A 19,893-nucleotide genomic window follows, 5' to 3' on the forward strand; every position below is an offset into this window, starting at 1 on the left:
TTTATTTATATATTGGGAATAGAATTTGACTTGTGTTATAATTAGTTAAAATTGATAAAATTTCTGTTTTATATATATCAGAGGTAGCTTCTAAGTGAAGTGCAATTATTCAGCCTCCTAAAAGCATAAAGAAGTCTAACTGATGCTCTGTGATATTAGTTTTCAGCATGGTTTTATAAAAGATCAAATTTGCATTTAATGGGAACTTAACTCTGACACATACTTGTCAAAGATATGAGGGAGCTGGTATTTTTGCACATACAGTTTCTTCTTAATAGAAGTGTCCCACTTAGGAGCACTTCAGCCAGGTTTGCCAGCACGTGGTTCCTTAAGGTGGTTCTGCGGCTTCAACACTGATTCCATCTCCAGTTATGTAAGAACATGCTCATTGCATGTCTCAATGTGTACCTCCTTTTTACCTAACAAAAAGGATTTTAGTTTCATAAATATAGTGAATATCTTATCAGCTTTGTCACTGCTAAACAGTGGGCTGGGGTAAGGTAATAAAGCTTTTTGAATAACTTGGTTATTGTAGATGAACAGCTTGATACATGAGGGAATATTGACTATTCATGTTTTCTTCTTGAATTAGATTTGTATCAAAATAAAGAACTTCTATACCAAAGTCATGTTCTGTTAAAAAATGAAAGGATATTAGGCTTTTGTAATTGAAGTCAGAATGGGGTAATTTTGGGTCATATCTTGAAGGCTTTCAAAACCAGTAATTTTTTCATGAAGGGGCAGAGCAGAAGATTTGCAAATTCATTTGGAAAGGGAAGGAGACAATGAAGAGTTCTTTCCTCCCAGTATTTCATTATAGAATTTGCTGCAAAGCAAAAATAGAAAAAAAGTGAGATGGAAAACCTCTATATTTTGATACTTTTCACTGTAGGTTTTCAAATACATACTTTACTATTAAAAGACTGTTTTCACTTTTTTACTGAGGAGATAAAAGCTGTTTTCAAAGGTAAGAGGACAGCAGGTGAATGGCATTGGGCCTTGTGATTCTTTGAGATTTGCTGCTGGCCCTTCCAGTTTGTATGGTGGTGATGGAAACAGCAGCGGCTGCCTGTCCACACAGGGAGCTCCCCCGTCCACCTCAGTGACTGGGGATCATGTGAGTCAATAAATTCTAATCTGGGGAGGGAAGTTTAGGCTCACTGTTCATTCACAACTTCCTGTAAACTGCCTTAGGATCTGTCTCAGAGACGGGACATTTTGATGGAAGCATAGTAGATAAAAGAGAAAAAGATAAGGGAGATTGTGCTCTGGAGACCTGTGGCTAAGACATGTGTTCCAAAATCTTGTTTTCATTTTTTAAAACTTTATGTCTACAATGTGTAACAGGCATTTACTTCATTTTGGATTATAAAAACCTGGGGTAAACTCCTCTAGTTTCTCAGCTATGATTGCCAAATTTTCCTAGGAAAACACCCTAACCAAGCAGGGATAGTTTCAGCCTGGTGGGGAGTGTCATGAAGTAACGATTCTGACTAGATGCTGCCAGCAATCATTGCCATTTGAATGCTCATCTTGTGCTCATGTATTGTAACATGAGCCCATCTTAGAATGGGAGTGGGGAAGCAGCGATGGTGCAAAGGAATGAAGAAGGCAGAAAGAGGAGAGTCATGCGCTGAGCCTACGCAACAAGGAAGCACCTCCCAACCCCCACCCCGGGAGGAACCTGCAAACAGGAGTCCCTGGCCTGCAGATGGTAAAGTCCTCTGTTGAATTAGTGTGAAATGGTTTATAGGAGAGATATTTGGAACAAGATAAGGAGCTGTCTCCTCAGGTCAGAAAGACTGTGGAACTAAAGTGGGGCAGAGCCAGGACCAGATGTGGCACAGGTCCCTGAAAGGGGGTGAGGAAGGAAGGAGGTGAGGCAGGAGGGGACCCTTAGAATGTCATCAAACCTATGCACAGTGGCAACTCAAATTCACATCAGGCTGACTGGACTGGTAGTCTTGCCTAGTGCCTAACGAGACAGGAATGAAATGAGAACTTGAAGTATATGTTGATCAAAACATAAAGAATTCTAGATTTTATTTATTATTCTATGTCTAAGCTTTTGTATTTTTACTTGGCATGCTTTCTTTGATTTGTCCTTAGAAAATTTATTTATTAAAGCTGACATTCTGACTGCTATCACTGTACTCCCCATTTTTTAACCCAACAATCTCTAATAAAATGGAGAATGAAATTAAAGAAGGACCTAGGACATGGCCCACGATGGCCTAATGCACCTAGAAATGTTTTGGAAGTCCCATGCCTTACCTTAAAATCCTTATAAAATTGGCATTATGTTATATAAAATAACCGTGCATGCTTATTTTAATATAAAATAATGTATCAAATTGCTTACTAGTTGTGACCCCAACAAGCACCTTTGTCTCTGCATGTTATTTCTCCCACCCTCCTTATCCCCTAAGATGCCTACAATATCCTTCCTTTGATGCCTTTGGAAATTGTGAGATTCTCCTCTAACTGAAATTGAGATCATTTGTAGTTACTATTATTTTTATTTTCATTTTAGGCATCACGTCCTAAAAGGATGGACTGAGTTTTATTTTCGAACTGTGAAAAAAGCACAAGGAGTGATTGCCTTCCTTCATAGCTGATGGGTTGCTTCACAAAGGCAGGACCTTGCCCCCCACACACCTCCGTCCCCAGTTTCCAACCACAGCATCTGGAAGGGCAAAGGAAACCACTCTCACTGATGCTTCAAAAAGCCTTGATGTGCCATTATCTGGGGTGTGTCACCAGATTCTAAGCATTGTCCCTTGAGGGAGGAACAAAACTAAACAAATGCTAGGTCAACTTTTGAGCACAGATTTAAATGATGAGGCTATGTTACTCTGGAAATAAAAGAATAAGTGGGGACTGGCTATGGTGAATGTGGAATTACTCAGCAAATCCAAAAATAGAAAACCAAAGGGCAATTTCTTTAAAATGTTTTTAATGACAGGGTTTTAAAAAGCAAATAAAACATATTATTTATCCATATGTCCTCTATTTTCTTTTGTATTTTCACTCAACAGAGAAAGGCCAAGGGAAGTTGGGGGTATATTCATTCACCACCTTAGTTAACTTTTATATTCTTAAAGATTTTTCACATCTTTTATAATGAAGAATAGGTATTCATCCAGAGAACTGTAGTACTTGTTTGCAAAGCAAATTGAATTGCAAATATCTAAATCCTTTTTCTTGCCTTCAGCAATTGCTTTATCTTTTTTTATTATTATTCTATTACAGTTGTCCCACTTTTCTCCCTTTTTGCCCTCCTCTGCCCATCCACCAGCGCCCCCCTCTTCCCCGCAGTCAGTTGTGGGTCATCATGTCATTCATACATGCTCTTTAACTAGTCCCATCCCCTTCTTTCCGCTATTATCCATCCCCCTCTCCTCTTTGCTCCCGTCACTGTCAGTCTGTTCCATGTTTCCATGCTTGTGGTTCTATTTTGTTTGTTTGTTTATCTTGTTCATTGGATCCCTCTTACAGGTGAGATCATTGTATTTGTCTTTCACCACCTGGCTTATTTCACTTAGCATAATGCTCTCCAGTTCCATCCATGTTGTCGCAAAGGGTAGACATTCCTTCTTTCTTTCTGCTGTGTAGTATTCCATTGTGTAAATGTACCACAGTTTTTTGATCCATTCATTTACTGATGGGCCCTTAGGCTGTTGCTGCACCTAGATAGGATGCCAGCGTGGTTGGGTTCTGGTGAGAGCTCTCTTCTGGCTTTCAAATGGCCGCTTTCTCATTGTGTCTTCACATGGCATAGCTAGAGTTATAAAGAAAAAGAGCTTACTTACTATTTCTTCTTAAAAACAACCACTAATCCCATCATGAGAATTCCACTCTCATGACTTCACCTAAACCTAATTACCTCCTTAAGATCCCACCTCCATACACTATCCCATTGGGAGTTAAGGCTTCAAAATGTGGCTTTGGAAGGATGGGATTCAGTCCATAGTATCATACAACTCTAGGTTCAATCTTCTTTCTTTTATCCCTAAAGTGGAACTTGTCCTTGGACTGTCAGGTGTCTGGATTTTTTTCCTGATGTTCTGGATCATTGTTAAAGCAGTCTTAGCCCTCTTGGTTCTGCTCTTACCTGGATGGTATCAACATCATCTTTTTTTAAAGAAGAGATTATATTTTTAAGAGAAGTTTTATATTAATAGAAAAATGGAGCAGAAATTACAGAGTTCCTACATACTCCTTGACCCACTCACATGTACAACCTCCCCCACTATCGACATCCTGCACCAGAATGGTACATTTGTTACAACTGATGAACCTACACTGACACATCATTTTCACCCAAAGTTCATGCTTGCATTAGGACTCACTCTTGCTATTGCACATTCTGTGGGTTTTGACAAATGTCTAATGACATATATTCACCATTATAGTATCACAGAACAGTTTCTGTGCCCTAAAAATTCTCTTAGCTTCACCTCTTCATCTCTCCCTTCCTCCTAACCTTTAGCAACCACTGATCTTTTTACTGTCTCTATAGTTTTACTTTTTCAAGAGTGTCATACAGTTGGAATCATATGGTATATAGCCTTTACAGATAGGCCTCTTTCACTTCATAATAAACACTTAAGATTCCTCCATTTCTTTTCATGATTAGATAGTTCATTTATTTTTTGTGCTAAAGAAAGTACCATCTTTAATTGTCTGGATTCCTGTCCTTGACTTCAAGTCTGTTGGTGCCTATATTTGGTCCCAAGTGTTCATACTTTAAGTGTCTGAGTTGCCAGTTCTGCTGATTACATCTTGATCCTCAGCTTGTGGAACCTGAGTTTTGTCTGCTCTTCTTCTTTTACTCATTCATGTCTCATCTTAGATCCATGTTCCTTCCTGCTGTATAATTGATATCTCATTGACAACTTTCCTGTGTAAGTTGTTGGCTTCTGCTCAGCCCACAGATTTGCTTGGCCTTTGCTTGTGTGAAGTTCTATCCTTGCCAGAGCCCTCGAATGGCAGTTGATGGGCAGGGAATAACAGTAATGCTAGAGAAATGTTTGCGCACTAGCTCCTGGCAGAACTTAAGCCTATTTCAAGAGGCAAACTGGAATCTTGGTCCTAATGAGACAATTCTGCAATGGCTATAGGAATCCAATAAAAAGTTTACTTATACATACCCAAAAACTAACAAACAAAAACACTAAAATAGCAGCTATTAAAATTTTTTTATTTTTTAATTTAAAAAATGTGATTGATACTAGGAATTTTTTGAAACTTATCAAAAAACACTGCTATTCTTTATAAATGATTTACTTTCCTTTCTTCCCCTCCCCCTCCTACCCTGGAAGTCAAATAAGTAGAAAACCCAAATAGTAGAGAGGAGTGTTGGTAGCTTCATGGGTGCTTGTACTATAGCATGTTAGGTATAATTTGAAAGCAAGTTTTGACTAAATATTACATGTGATCCATCTTTATTTAACTCAGTTCTTTCATCACTATCTGTAACTGCATATTTTTCTTGAAGAGCAATAACATGGCATGATGCAGAATGAACTTTGTTAAAAGCATTGGAACATTAACCTTTCTTGGTTTCTTTGAATTGATATAAATGACATTGTTGCATATTGTGTTTGAATCCACATGGGAAGTCTGAAGAGATGTTGTGAGAATTCATCTGCAGGTTGCTCAAGCTCTGAAAATATCAAACAGGCACTATGTTAGGAAAATCCTGCAACAATAAAAATACACTATTATTTCACTATAGCAGATGCAAATAAGATAGAGGGGGAAGCCAGTCTTGAAAAAACAAGTAATGGGCTAGGCAGATGAGATGATTACAACTGCTGATATCTAAAGCATCCTCTCTGCACTCTCTTTGATGGGAATGGAGACAATGCCAGAAATTATGAATGTATGTCATAATTATGTTCAAGTACATTCACAATGACCTGTTCTTGACCCATATCTGAGAACGATTTGGTAGTTGTTTCTTTTCCAATGGAGTGGTTGAAATCTCTTCTGTTTATCTTTAAGTGAATGGTTAAATTTATTCTTATAGAACTGCAGATGATTTAATTTAATATGGAGTGAATAAAAAATGGACTTACTCCCACCTTGGTTGCTGTCAGGATTTTAATAGTGGAAGAAGTGTCTTTTTACGCCTGGGATTAGAGAAGATCTGAGGGAGAAAAGGTTTAGAATGCATGACTGAGGAAGCATCATGTTGTCTGTCCCCAAGGGGAAAAGAAATCTGTCCTCATTTTGAAATAGCTCTTGGCTATGGCTCAGAAACACTCAATGGGCAGCTTTAGAAATTGTAGCACTGTCTTTCACAAGGAGAAAAATTGCTGTATGTCTGTGTACTCTTAAGGGAGAAAGAGGAGGTTAAACAGTAGATGCAGAAATTATTATGCACTTGTAACAAGTACCCATATTGGGAAATATTTTTTTAAATTAGAAAACATTGCATATTCTTCTGTGAATATTAATTTAAAATTTTCTGTCAAGTTTCTGATTTCAATTTTTATTAAACTTATTGGGGTGACATTGGTTAATAAGATTATACAGATTTCAAGTGAACATTTCTATGATACACGATCTGTATTTTTCATTGTGTGCCCACCACCCAAGGTCAAGCCACCTTTCATCATTGTGTTTTTGACCACCTTTACACTTTACTACCCCCCCCCTCTCCCTTCTCTCTGGTAACCACCATACTGTTGTCTGTGTCTATGGATTTTTGTTTGTTTGTTTTTCTTGTCTATTTATTGCTTTCAGATTTCAGTTATTTTGTTCTATATTCAGTCATGTGTTCCAATTCTGCACTAAGAATTATACAAAATGTATATAAATTAATATACTTAATATACAAGAGGACTTTTACCACAGTGTTACATTTTTTTCCCCATAAATATCCTTCAGTCTTCAAAAATGCCTTTACCCAAGATGGGTAGTCCTCATTTTGCAATAAAACTGAGCCAGGGCACACATCTTATGTTTCCTCTCAATTACAACTCTCTTTCCCACATTTGAAGGTCTAATCTTAGATATCCCTCACCTTTATATTGCAGGCCATAGCAACTGCCAAACTTGAAATCAGCTTTGAACTTGAAGAGTTTACATAGGTCAGTGGAGTTGGAAGTTAGAATTCTTTTCAGTTTAAAAGGTATTTCAACCAAAGGCAGGGGGACACCCAACTATTTTTTGTTCTCTGTATTAAACAATGTAAGAAAACAGATATATAAATGAGACATTTCAACAATATGTTGAGACAAGGATCTGAAAATTAGTTTACTTTCAAACTGTTTTAGAGCTGTCCTTCTGGAATATATAAACACTTTTACAGAAAACAGGGGAACACTATTTTAAAGATTCCTTGATGGTGTTGATGTGAAATCAAGCATATTATCAAAGTATGTACTCAGCCAAGAGAAGATCTCCTATCTGACCTAATACATTTGATTTTAAAAATGGTATTGTTTTGTTATCAGATTCACTCTTTGGAAATAAAGAGAAAAAGAATATAAACTTTAGAAGTAAGCAGAGCAATGCTCATCAATCACCAAATAGAATGAGGATCTAAAGAACATTCAGAATCAGTCTCTATATTAACCTTAAAAAGTTGTTTTGGGAGGGGTAAGGAGATAAAATGTGCGGAACCCAATAGAAACCCTTGACCTACCTCAAAGGGTTATAAGGACCCAGAAAAAGTAACACTGAGTTGTTGGGGTTTTTTTTCCTTTTCTACTTTCCCCTCAGGTTCTACAGGAGAGTTGAATATAGATTATTTGCCAGGAAAAACCAATAGTCTTGGTAAAGAGGAGAAATAATTAGATTATTAAGGGTCTCCTAAAAGGGTCAATGTGCTGTTGGTCTATGCACTGAAGGCCCTGGCTCTTCTGAGCACAATCAGATGGAATTGCTGTCTTCTGGGATTGTCCAGTCACTAAGAAAACAGAGGCTTACTCATAAAAATTGGCCATCTGCAGTGATAGTTTTATTCTTTGCATATAATTATGAAACTCTGAAAAAAAAACCCCAAGAAATCAGGTTTGATGTTTTAAGTTTGGAGAAATAATTTTTGTAATATTTTAACTACTAGTTAGGAATGGACACAAAAAGATGTGATAAAGATTAAATAATATGGTGCTTTACAGGTTAAAAACTATAATATCTTTGCGACTAAGTTTGTTGCATTTTGCATAGTACTTGTGGGACAATAAGACTTCGTGAATAAATATTTGTTGTCTGTCTATTCTATGCCTGATCCTGGGGATAGAGTGACAAATAAAGAAATCATTGTCCCTACTCCTGAGGGGCTTATACTCCAGTGAAACACATAGTGATAACTGCTGAGACAAGAAGAAAACAGAATAACAGGATAGAATATAGTGGGTGAGGCTGGATGGCTAGGGAAGATATCTCCAAGAAGTGAGCGCGTGAAATGTGAGAATAATTCAACCACATAGGCCTGGGGCAAGAGAACTCCAGGCAGAGGGAGCAAGAAGTGTGGCATGGTGAGCAAATGAGTACAGAGGCCAGGAGGACAGAACGAGCTCAGTGTGTTGAGGGGAGAAGCGGGGTGGGGTGGGGTGGGAACCAGTGTGGCAGGACCATTGTGAGGGAGGATGAACTCGGCAGGAAATAAAGTTAGAAGGATGAATAGGCTATGTAGGACTATGGTAAGGAGTTGAATATTACAAAAATTCATTGAATGAAGCAAGCATCAGAGGGTTTTAAGCAAGAAGATCCATGTAAAATCACTTTGGTTCTGTGTGGAGAATGGTTGAAGGGCAAGAACAGAAAGGAAAGCTACAATTTATTCTATTATGGCAATAGGCTAGCTGAGAGATGATGGTGGCTGGGGTCAAAGTCATGGCAATAAACATGAAGAAATGGGCAGATTTTTAATATATTTGGAGAAAGAACTAATAGGAGTTGGTGATAAATTCACTGTGGGGATGGTGAGCGAGAAAGAGAAGAACCATGAGCAACTCAGGGTTTTGACTTGACCAACAGAGAAGGTGGTGTTGCTGTTTATGAGATGGGGTAGACTAGAAAAGTAAAAGATTTCAGGTAAGTCTGGGGTTCTGTTTGGGACATTGTCCCATTAGACCTTCAAATGGAATGGAGTATGAGTTTAGAGATTATGAGCAAAGTAAGAATTGAAGGTAAACTATTTTAGGTCTTTAGCATGTAGATGGTGTTTAAAAGCCATGTCACCGGATTAATTTCTTGGGAAGTCTAAGAGAAGCTCTGTAACTGCATTACACCAACATTTAGACAGCCACATTGACAAGAAAGAGACCATAAAGGAGACTGAAAAGGAAAGGCAGAAAAACATGGTACAAAAATACTAAAGTAACAACAACAGCAGCAGCAGCAGCAGCAATAATAATAAAGGTGTTTGGAGAAAGTGATGTTGGTCTACCAGCATGAAATGCTCCCAATAAATCAAGAAGACAAAGAGAGAAACAAGAACACAGGATCAAGAAACAAGGAGCAGGCTGGTGATCTTGGCAAGTGCCTTTGCAGTGGGATGGAGGAGATGGGTGCCCAAATGGACTGCATCAAGAAGGTGATATAAGGAAATCAAAAACAAGATCAGAAGACTCAAGAACTTTTGCTTTATGGTCAGTGAAGAAATGGAACGGTAGTTGAAGGGAGACATAGAATGGGAAGTTCTTATTCTTAAGAGTGCTAAACTATCAGATGAAAATACCTGAGGTATAAGAGAGCATAGAAACCAGGGTACAAGTACTAATAGGATGACCTTTGAAAGAAAAGTTTATGCCATTTTTCAGAAGAATGATCAAGAATGTGTAATAATTTGGGAACAGGTGGCAAAAGAGGAGTGCCCTTGCTGATAGGCAATAAAAAAATTCCTATCTGATGACTTCTTTTGTTTTATGTAGGAATAAAGCATGGTATGAGCTGGAGTGAGGTTTCAGATGAGAAAAAAGGAGATGTGAAATCATTTTATGGAAGAATAAGAGGGCAGACTTGCAGGGCAGTGTTAAAAGTTCAATTGAAATGTATAGTTATTCAAGTTTGGCCAGATTGTCCATGTATTAATTTCCTAGGGCTGCCCTAACAAAGTATCACAATGTAGGTGGCTTAAAACAACAGGAATTTATTCTCTCACAGTTTTGGAGGGTAGATGTCCAAAAAGAAGGCATTGGCAGGGTTGGTTCCATCTGGGAGCTCTGAAGGAGAATTGAGCCATGCCTCTTGTCTACCTTCTGGTGGTTGCTGGCAATCCTTTTTATATTCTTTGATTTGAAGATATATCTTTCCTGTCTCTGCCTCCATCTCCACATGGTGTTTTTCCTTCTGTGTGTATCTGTGTTCAGTTTTCTATCTTCTCATATGGACAATAGTCATATTGGACTTACGTACCACTCTAATCCAGTATGACTTCATTTTAACTTGATTATACACACAAAGACTAATTTTGAAATAAGGTCACATGGATTTTGGTAGGACAATACTCAACCCAGTACATCTCAGTTGTATAATTTTCACTAGAAATGTTTAATCAGGATAATTTTTCAATTATCATAATATTTCATCCTGTATACATTAAATTTAGACATCAAATTATTAAATTAGTATTTTAGTGGTTTTTGCTAAGTACACAAAATTTATCTTTTCTTGTTGGAGATTTATTTTCAAGTTAGATCATAAGTTGCATGTTTCTGATGACTTTGAATAAAGGAAGAAAGCAAGGAACTAAACATGTCTGCAGCGCAGCTTTTTGTTTCAGATATGCTTCACCATCTGGATAGCAGTCAAAGTCTGGAGGCCTGAGTATCACTCCCATTTCACCAGTGACTTGCCACAAAATGATGTGATCCTGGTTCTGTCAAAAAACTATCCCTGCTTCTGAATTGCAAAGACCTCACAGATTTCAAAATAAGTTCCTTCTCTGGATTTTGTAAATGAGAAAACAGAATTGCAAATGAATTACCAAAGACATTATATTTAAATAGAGGTCAAATGGGTGGAACTCTTAGCCCAGCATTGTTTTTGCTATGCCATAAAATTGTTCTGAACCTTTTGCTCCTCTCTTATAAAGTGAAGAGAATATATCCATTGACTCTCTTTAGTGATTGTTATAAGTGTATGATGAGAAGAAATAAATGAAAAACAATTGCAAATTCTAGATTCTCCCCCTTTATAGCTGCAACCGTTTTCAATAAGTCTGGCTTCTGACATTTAGATCTTGATTACTAAGTCCTTTATTGTAGTATTACAAATCAATTGAAGTGCACATAAATGTAAAACCTATATATTGCTTTAAAATGAGTGAATATTGGAAAATATTATAGAAATTATCATATTGCTTTTGTTTTATCCACCAAAATAGCAGTTTCTAATTAGCAGACATCATTTGTTTCCATATCACAGATTCTTTTTTTCTGTTTTCCTAATTATTTATGTATCTAGGATTATAGAAATAATTCTGAAGTTACCAATTTGTCAGCCTAGAAGAACAAACAAAATATCAGGGACAGTATGTTTGACCACATTTCCAGTTTGTAAATAAGTCTTGGTTGGGTAGCTCTGTTTGTAAAGTGGAAATGTGGTCAACAGACCCTTAGTCCCTACAGTCCACAGAGAAAGCTAAATCTGCTCCTGATTTTTACATGATCAACTACATAAAATATTGATGCAGTGAAGTGATGCATTGCTATTGTTCATCTCCTTGTACTCAAATTTAACCTGTGTTTACAAAGGGGCACTGATCTTGGAAGCAGATTGAAACAGTTATATATTAAAAGTTTGTTGGGACAACAGATTGCAAGGTAAAAGTTTATTTTCTGATCTCACACTTTTCATAAGTATTAAGTATAGGCCTACATTTTGATTTTAGTCACCTCTCTGTTCATTTCCTTTTCATTTTAACTTAATGCCTCATCCATTAACTTACACAATTAAAAACCATAACTGAACTCTGCCTCTGAGTGTGCTTTCCAACAGTGCTCATCCAAACAAGGCCATGGCCAGCCTGGTCTGCAGCCTTGCGATTCTTTGGTAGGGAGGAATTTGAAAGGTAGGTGGTCAGCAGTGTTCATATCCTTAATGGATGTCAGTCCTGGAAGCTGGGCTCCCCTGACATAAGAGATCTGAATATTGCTAATTAGAATTACTACATTAAACTAGGGGAGGAAAATCTGTTGGCACCCTGGTCACCTCCTAAAGGTACTCCATAACTGTTTTCTATAGCGTGGATGATATTTTTAAGGAAACAATCTTAATTCTTTATCCACCAACTTTTTTTATGATGAACTGAATCAACCAGAATGTTTTAGTGCTGGGTGGAAAATAAATATAAAGCCCCATTTGACATTCTAAAGAAGTTTACCAAGTTAGCTTAGATCCCATGTCACATACAAGTGAACCCTAGCCTATCATTGGAAAAATCCGTGAACACGGTGTTCTTGGAAATCGTTTCCAGTCCCCGTTTTGGAAAGCACTGGATAGTTCTGTTGCCAGAAAGTTAGTATATAGTTGGCAGGTATAGATTCTCCCATAAAAAGAATAACTAGGAAGGTATTATGGCTATGGATGAAGGGTTATTACTAAAATTGTTTCTGTCTTTTTTCTCACTTGCTGCAAGAATTGTGCTCTTGGCAAAGGATATCCTTTAGGTTCTGCTGAGAACACTAAGGGATTGGGTCAAGTTCTGAGATTTTCCTTGGACTCTGAAAAAGGCTGAGAAGAAGAGCCCTCTGCTTGCTTTTTAAGCTGGCTTACTTTCTGAGTGGCAGCTGCTTCTGATTTCTGGCTCCAGACAAATCCTTTCCTCAAAGAGTTGCTCAGAGAAAAAAAAATCTGCTCAATCTGAGCATCTCCGTATTCTCCAGCCATCCACATTCCCAGTTGAAATTGGTAGGACTTTATCCCTCACGACTTATAGACAGTATCTGAAACCTTTTGGAATAAGAGGCAGAGCTGGGGCAGATACTGCTTTATCTGCCTCCTCTGATGCACCAGCAAGAACAATAAACTACAAAGTTTCAAATGCTACTTTTGCCTCCTCCAGCAAATAACATGACCTCTCTGTGTTTTATTTTTACCACCCCTAAAATACGAATTATGCATTTGACAGACTAATCAAATAATTATATGTGATAGTTTATGTGAAAGTGTCCCTAAAATAAAGTAGGACTTACAGAAATAATAGTTTTCTTCTGCTGCAGCATTGTATTAAGCTTCCAAGAAAGAGTACAGATCAAGGGTAGTTGGGGAATGGTGCTGAAGATGTGTATTTGGCAGTTCCCTCATGATCTGACAAATGGCGAATGGCATCCTGTGGCATGTGCTTCTCTCCCTGTGCGCTTTCTAAGCTCACCCAGAGTGGGAATCCCTCTTCTCTTTTCCGTACCCTAATGGTCTTCATTGCCTTTGCATGCTTCTTTCCTTCTTTGCTGGTGGTGGGATGGGGAACCTAGTATGAAATATTTTCTGCTACAGTGCCTCTCTAACAGACGCCCCTTGTATAGAAGTGCTGATACACTCCTGCTTCTGCATCAGTGATTTTTACAAAAAGAGGAGCAAGCATATCATGGCTACCATGTATCTTGAGGAATATCTTACAAGATACACTGTCTGCTTTTGATACTCATTATTTTGTCATCATTTTCCCAAATCACAGTAGACACTCAATTAATATTGGCTAAAAGAGTAATTAAATTAGCTAGGAGCTGAAGTAGGACTTGGAGGTTTAGAGGCCAGTAAGGGAAGGGGCAGAAGTAGTGAGTTGGATGAGGGGACACAGTATAAGGCAACCTCAAGAATCGCAGATTTATACTAGCAGGGAAGGTGATGAGAACCTTTGGAACACTCAGAGATCTGTACGTCATCAAAGGAGAGTAGTTGAGGACAACTTTGGTTCTGGTACTATTTTAGGAGTCCAGGCAAAAATGAAGTGACTAAGTGAGCAAATTTTGACACTGAGAAATTTGGGTGCAGTAAGTATGAAGTGGAAGAAAAGGTTACATGTGAAGCAATGGATTGACTATAGGAGCATATGATTTAGTCATTTCAGGTGACCTAGAGGTCTCATAGACTCATAGACTTTTGAGTCTGGATATGTCATTACCCAGGATTAAGAGGCTTGATTGTATGCCCTACGTACCTGGTGAGATGGAGAAAGTGCATGGGAGGAGACACTCAGCTCTTTCTCCGCCAACTTGGCCTCCCTGAGGGATGGATGGATATCCCTTCTAGGAAAAATAGCAGGCAAAAACCTCGAGGGTTCTGTGGTCCAGTAATAATGACCTTCCCTTACCCACACATTCATTGACAGAAGTAAAACCAGGGTCCCAGAAGAATCCCCCCTCAACAGATAACACAACCCCAGCAGCACAGTATGTCTTGGCGACCACTAGGCTTAACCCCAACTTGTCTTTTGTCCCTATTTATATTAGTCCTTACAAGATGCCTGGGGCTTCCAGGTCATTCCATATTACTTCTCATCTCCAGAGTGCTATGGGCATCCCCAAATCCAAAAGTTTTTCACCGTCCCCCTTGTGATTCTTGGTCTGTCACGAGCTTCTCTGAATTATTCCTACAGAGACTTGCAGTCTTCCCATGTGACTGCCGTTTCTCTCCCTCAGCACTGCTGCCACTGGGCCAGGAATTGCAGTGGGAGTTCTTGCTGCTTCCAGCGATCGCTGTCCACCCTTCCTTCCTAAAATCCTTGAATTTTAAAATTTATGCCATTACACTACACCATTCATTAATCTCTCCTTCTGTATTTGTGTCACTCCCAGACCATTGGCTCATTAATGTCACTCTTACCAGAACTATTCCTGTTATCATTATTGGTGATTTAAATATCCATATCAATGACACTTGCAGTACCCTGGGCTCTCTTCCTTGACCTTCACTCTTCCAACCATCTTGTTCTTTAACCTACCTCAGTCACTCACTCTGACTCACTCCCTCCAACACTGTCCTATAGAACTTTCTGTGATGTTGGAAATAATCTATATCTGCACTGCCCAATGTGGTGGCCACCAGCCTCATGTGGCTATTGGCCATCAGAAAAGTGATGAGTGTCACTGAAGAACGGAATTTTATTTTAGTTAATTAAAATTTACATTTAAATAGCCACATGTCACATGTGGCTATCTTGAATGAGTTCCTAGAACTTACCATTATTAAAAGCTACATCCTTTCTATAAATCGTGAATTCAAGTACCATGAACAGCTTTCAAGTCATCACCCTTACTTTTCTAACTTACTTGCTCCTTCTACTACGATAACCATAACAACACTTTTACCAACAATTGACCCAGCTGGCCGTCAGTTTTTACCACCCCTCTTTGCATCTTTTGTCTTCACTTGACTCTTTAACCAGATTGGATTCCAGTGTCCACCACTGTAAGCACAACCTTGCATCACATTTAACTCCACTATCTCCATACATCTTCATCACGTTTGCCTGGCAAACCTAAACTCTGCTTAAATACAACTCTTCACCTACTCTGAACCTGCATTTGTGCACTAAGCATGATTAACGAAAAGTACTTGACCACGTTCACTGGTTAGATTCTTGACCATTAACTTCAAGTGGCCCTGAGTGTTGGCCAAGCATCAACTACATTTCATTATCTTTTTACTTTCCCATTCTCCTAAATAAAATTTTCAGTTTCTCTATTCTCCTTAAAGATCTAATAGATTGTCCCTCACTCAAAACCTTCAGCTTATTTTTAATTCTTATTTCATAGAAAAAAATGTAAAGAATGACAAAAAGATCCCTTCCACATCTTCTTCCATTTCCTATTTCCCCCCTTCCTTTTCCTTCCCTCCCTGAAAAATCCAATACTCAAGCAATTATGTGGGACCAAGCCAACAGGCATCTGCATAAGGGTTAGGATGGAAGGAGCCAGGTAGTGGCAAGGAAGGTGTCTCTGGAGCAAGATGGCCTAGTGTGGGGCTGTGGAAATCATGTAGGAAAAGTATATTCTCAACACCACTCTTATAAAATAGTTTACATTTGTACATGTGTCCAGCCTCCTCTCTTGTTACTTGGATTCACTGACCCCTTTGTTGAAGGCTAACTCCTCTGCTTGTACACTAGATTCCATTCCTTCTTGACTAGTTTAGGACATCTATCCGCCTCTAGCATCAGTTTATCCCACTGCCACTTATGCTCTCTACTTTAGAGTAAAAAATCCTCAGGAAAAAAACCCTTCTGTCCTCACCTGAACTCAGTTCCAGCATGAGTTAATCCCACCACTGCTCCAGAGCTGCTCTCATCACGGTCGCCAGTGGTTTACACATCATTTAATCAAATGACCAATTCTTGGTGCCCACTCATTTGACCTCTCAGCAGCATTTAACACACAGCTGAACACTCACTCATTTAGGGTAATTCCTTTTTCAATAGACTTCTGGAGAGATCTTGGTTCTCCTATCTCAGTGGTTCTATCTCCTTTGTTGTTTTCTTCTCATCTCAATGTTTACACTTTGGAACAACTCGTTGCTCAATCCTGAGAACTCCTCACTTCTTCATTTCCTATATTTATCCCCTAGATGATCTCATTTGTTTCATTACCCTGTGAGATGATGACTTGCAAATGTACACCTCTCTTCTGAACTCCAGACCTATTTTACACAGCTGCCTATTTGGCATCTCTACCTAGGTGATTAATGCATGTCAGAAACCTAATATGTCTAAATCCTCACTCATTATTCATTCAATATCCTCCAAACCTGCTTCTCCTGTAATTTTCTTCATCTCAATAAATAACTGTATTCCCTAGCTGCTCAGGCTAAAAACCTTGGAGTAATTCTTCATTTGATCCATCATCAAATTATCTTGTCTTCACTTAGAAACATATATAGAATCAGACCACATTTTTACCATCCCCATGCCACATTCCTGGTCTTGTCCACAGTCTGCTGAAATTTGGATTATTAAAGTAGCTCCCTAACTGGTTGCTTTGTTTCCACTTTGCACTCTATTATCCTGATCAATTTTAATAAAGTGCTTACAGTAGTCCTTTAACATTTGTGTCATATTGAACCTTTCCTCTGGTCAAAACCCTTTCATGGCTCTCTATTGCCTCAGAGAAAAATCCCCAGACTTCCTAGGACATGACCACCTGCCCCTCTTTGACTGGATTACCTACTAATCTCCTTTCTCTCCCCTGGAAATTGACCTCTTTGTACTTCCTTAGGGGCTTTATACTCGTTCCAACCACAGGACCTTTACACTTTTGCCTCTGCCTGAAATTTTCTTCCACCTTATACACACGTGGATCTGTGTCTTACTACCTTGAGATTTCTATTCAAATGTCAACTAATCAACGAGACCTTCCCCAATCACCCTATGTAAAACCACTCCTGGCCCATTCCTGTCCTCTGGACATGCCCTATTCTGCTCACACTGCTTTATTTTTCTCTATAGCACTCCTTGCTATGTGACATCTTGTAAATCTGTCTGTATATTTGTTACTGTCTATCTCCCATCTACTAAACTGAAAGCTCAGTGAGGGCAGGGGTTCTGACTAGTTCGCTCTCTGCTGTTTTACTAGCATTAGAGCAGTTCCTGACTGATAATGTGTACTCAATATATTGAGAGGTTTCAGAAATATATAATAGATCTCCTCCTTCAAGGGCAGGTATTAATTATTCTGAGAGAAAAATCCATTAAGCCATAAGTAGGAACTCCTCAGTGCAATTTATGTCCAATTATAGCTAAAACTCTAAGGGAATGATGGAATGAAGACAGGTGGGAATCGGGTCCCTGGTATCCAGTCCTAGAACTGTCCCTAGTCCACTCTGTGACTCTTAAGTTTTTTTGTTTTGGCTTAGATTTCATCATCTATAAAATGATGTTGTTGGACTAGATTGAGGTTTCCTGGCCTGGGGTCTAGGGGCTCCTCATCAGCCCACAATGGGCTTCCGGGGATATGTGCATCTCCTATTGCTGTATGAGGTTATGGGCGCCTCATACGCTTTTCTTTTCCCGACGAGAGAAAGGTTTGTGACTCCAAAATGGAGTAGAGGTCCTTGAAGTCTTTTTTAATCCTAATTTTATATGATTCTAAGTTTTGAAAAGAGGATGACAGAAGACAGCCTGATCCCTCTCTGCAATGCTGGCAGGCAGTCTTGGTTCTGCCACATCCTGAGCAAGTTCTTTCTCTCTGGTTTCTATCACTTGTAAAATGAAGGCATTGGGCTAGACGCTCCAAAATAATACCACCAATTCTACATTCAACTCCAACAAATCAGACCAAAGCAAAGAAACAAAATGTGGTCGTCAGCTTGGGAAGTCAGATAGGTCCCTGCTGGGTCCTCAGGAGTCAGAATCCCAGACCTGCAAATGTTCTAAGAGCACTTGGAGAGGTAAGTAGAAGAACATACAGAGGTGGTTCCACGTAAGGGTCTAGCTCAGGGACTCAGTGGCCTTCTGAATGATGGAAGATTAAGTCTCAGGGATGACTAGGAATGGAGAAGAAAATGCTTCACTACCTCCCCCGAAGAGGCAGGTTCCCTAAAGCTTAACCTCACAAATCCTGAAATAAATTATGGAAAGATCTCTTTATAGTGTTGGAGAATTTTATTTCTAAGGGTTAAAGGGGTGTATACAGTCGAACGCTCCCTTGTTAGTCTACTTTTCTTATTAGAATCTAGAAAAAAAAGTTTGTGATTGAGGAAATGAATTTGTCACAACATGCGTCATTTTGATTTGTCCCACTCTTCTCTTAGCTCTCTCCATCCGGCCCCCACGCCCTTGCTAGTGCCTGTTACTGCTTTCATTATAACTGTGTCCTATTTGCTCTGGAAAGGAAACTTGTGGCTGGGTTCAAAGAACACACACAGCACTCAGAGGAAGTTCTTTGAAGTCTCTCCTTCCCCAGATACTCCGGGGACGACTGTATGGAAGGCGGACTGTCCATCCCAGCCACCCTCTCAGCACCCACTGCATGCCAAACCCTATGAACAGGTCAAGTCAATTGAGACACACTCCCCGCTCTGTATCTCAGAGTCACAACAAAACAAAGCTAGATTTGCACTGGAATCTACTGTTTGCAGGGTTCTGCTTCTCCTTCCTTGTAAGTGGGGAGGCAAGTCCTATGATAAGGAGAGTGTCTTTCTTTGGCCAGCAGAGCGGGTCTTCATTACTCCCGTGGGGTAATGGGACTGAATGGAGTATTTTTTTTCCCCCTGGGCCTGGCCCAAACTGGGCTGTGCCTCGAGGGCACATTAGGCTGCAGGTCACAGCAGCTGGAGCCCAGGCACCCAGAGCCGTCACGCGTCTGTGCTGCCGGTTCTATGAGGCACAATGGAGTCATTGACTATTTATTTACTCCATACAACAAGGCCGCTGTTAACTTAATTACGGGATCCTTCTTGCCACCCCTAGGATCTTCAAATGACTAACGGACTCTCCATAATCACTAACTCATCTCTCCTTAGTGTAAGTCCTCAGTCTCCCCCCCATGTAGGCGGGCTCCATGGGCATGTAGGGGGCACGGAGAGCCAGGAGTGGTGACACAGAGGGTAGAGACTGGTGGTTTTGCTTGAGATCTGGGTAGCGGTTGGCAGGACCGAGTCTCTGTTTCAGGGCGGGCTGAGTCAGGCGCTAGCCCCAGAGTGTGGAGGGTGGCAATGCTGCGCCCACCTCTCGGACGAGGGCTGAACTCCTTGTTTCCAGCCAAGACAGGGGTCTCTGGAGACGTGGTCTCCATGTAGGACTTTCAGAATTAGAGATTGGAGATCAGAGCTGGCGCCTTGTGCAACCCATTTGAAAAGTGCCTCCTTGCCCAGCATGCCCGGCCTGCTTTTTTTCAGCCTCAACCTCCTCGCGAATCGCTGCTGGCTAACTTCCTGGGGGCAACTTGCAAAATCTCTGCTCCAGTTAATACTGCAAGGACGAGGATAAACTAGCAATGG

The sequence above is a fragment of the Pteronotus mesoamericanus genome, unplaced genomic scaffold, assembly GCF_021234165.1.
Source record: "Pteronotus mesoamericanus isolate MK-2021 breed Mesoamerican mustached bat unplaced genomic scaffold, CSHL_Meso_final contig_20, whole genome shotgun sequence".
In the NCBI taxonomy this organism is placed as follows: domain Eukaryota; kingdom Metazoa; phylum Chordata; class Mammalia; order Chiroptera; family Mormoopidae; genus Pteronotus; species Pteronotus mesoamericanus.